This window comes from Mus pahari, chromosome 13 (genome assembly GCF_900095145.1).
Source record: "Mus pahari chromosome 13, PAHARI_EIJ_v1.1, whole genome shotgun sequence".
NCBI lineage: Eukaryota > Metazoa > Chordata > Mammalia > Rodentia > Muridae > Mus > Mus pahari.
Genome location: NC_034602.1, coordinates 4,909,607 through 4,912,021, shown reverse-complemented (window position 1 = coordinate 4,912,021; position 2,415 = coordinate 4,909,607).

Below are 2,415 nucleotides of genomic sequence, written 5' to 3'. Positions count from 1 at the left end.
AGATGAGCAAAATTCAGAAGACCTTTGCTTCAAAAAAGTAAGCATTAATGGCTGAAAGAAATAGCCAAGGAATTTATGTGCAGTCTTCAGATTGTCACTGTGGTCAATGCTTTTTATTGCTATCACTTAAACAATGAATGGTAAAGAGCAAAGGTTAAGCATGTCACCTATAACAGTGATTTGGGGTCACCTGTGAAGCTTGCCTGCAGATTTGGAACAAGTAGATCCTTTCCTGGTATCAGGTCTAAATCCCCTGTTGACAGTGAATTCACCAAGTCATATATTAAATACAAGTCCAGAGGCTAATTACAACTCTGGAACTTTCTTGTTTTAGACTGCTATGACACACTATGAGACTCTCAGCAGAGGCTCTAGGTATTTCTGGATATCAACTGTTATCCATTTACCTCATTTCTTCAGTATCCAATCTCATCATCACAGTTCACTCAAATCAATATTCTGTTGGATTTCTAGACTCTCCGGCTGTAGAGACCATTAGAGGCTTGTAGTGTAGACCACTGGCTGACACATTTATCCCTTAAGGTACCTAGCAGATGTGTGGGGACTTTCAGCTGGGGTACTGTGATGGTTTGTATATTCTTGGGCCAGGGAGTGGCACCATTTGGAGGTGTGGCCTTGTTGGAATAGGTGTGGCCTGGTTGGAGTAAATGTGTCACTGTGGGTGTGGGCTTAAGATCCTCACCCTAATTTCCTGAAAGTCAGTCTTCCACTAGCAGCCTTTGGATGAAGACGAAGAACTCTCAGCTCCTCTTGCGCCATGCCTGCCTGGATGCTGCCATGCTCCCACCTTGATGATAATGTACTGAACCTCCGAACCTGTAAGCCAGCCCTAATTAAATGTTGTTTTTTATAAGACTTGCCTTGGTCATGGTGTCTGTTCACAGCAGTAAAACCCTAACTAAGACAGGTACCAAGTTATCAGAAAGCATGCAGAATGTTAATACCCACCCAGCCTCACTGTACAGCCTTGACTTTTTAAAGACTGTTCTAAGTTTGCCTTCTTCTGTTACAACAGTTTAGTTCATCTGCCTCCTCTGAAAGGATGCTTATAAAACGGCCCAAAGAGGTCCCAATCTACTCTGAGGAGGACCAGCATTCACTTCAGAAAGATTGCACTCCTAACTGCCCATAGTTCAAACCAGTGTTGTTTCTTAATGGGCTTTTGGAATTAAACTTGCCTTGTATGAGCTGGGACACTACCATACTGCTTCATTTTTGTCATGTACAAAAGATGAAGTGGTACTGAGAATGCAAATCTATATTTACCTATTTGGACTCTTCATCATTATATTTGACCCATGATTTCAACCTTCTGGTAGCTTTATGACAGGTAAGCAAATGTTTGAGTTCTCTACCTTATCTTGCCATACAACAACTGAAAAGTAAGTCATTCTTATCTTTCAGTAAAAACACCACTTAAAATAAAGGACAGAAACATAACCACTGTCAGAAATATAAGTATAATCAATTGTCACAGAATTAATGATTTCTTTTTTTTCTCAGATAGTTTCTTTATTTACATTTCAAATGTTATCCCTTTTCCTGGTTTCCCCTCCAAACCCCCTTCCCCCATCTCTTACCCCCTCCCCTGCTCATTAATCCACCCACTCCTGCTTCCTTCCCCTATACTGGGGTGAATTAATTATTTCTAATGTGCATGTCTATCATTCATATCTTACCATTTCTTTCAAAATATGACAGTGAGAGCTTGGCTGACTAGACCTAAATCCTCTTTGGCCAATAACAAAAGGGAGAAACCTAGCTTGCCAAGCCTTGACACCAGGGTGGGAAATTCAGGATGAGTTGTGAACATGTCACATGTTCCTCTCAGTGAAGTCAGAACTCCATCAGTCACTCAGCTTGCTGATTCCCACCATCACTGAAGACAGCTGGCTTCTGAACCAACTTGAAATTCAGTGCCCACCTTCCCTCCTGATACTGTATACATTGTTATGATAAACTATCCTGGCAAGAACAGGGAGAAACAGTTTATTTTGGCTCACTGTTTCACAGAGATCGAGTCTACGGTGGTGACTAGGACAGCCATCTGCAGAGAACGCACAGTGCAGGAGCAATATGCTGTCTGGTCCCTTCACATCTGTACTCATAAAACAGACAGGGAGAACACAAATGGGCCCAACCTCTAAAACCTCAGAGTGTGCCTCAAGTGACATGCTTCCTCTAGCAAGGCTCTACTCTACATCCTAAAGATTTTATAACCTCTCACAAACAGTACCCACAGCATAGGAGCCTATGAGGAACATTCACATCCAAACCACAAGACTTTGCAATAATAATAATTATAAAAATTATTATTTCTATAATAATATACAATAAAGATATTATATAGCATATATAACTACATAACACAATAAATATATTATATACTAATAA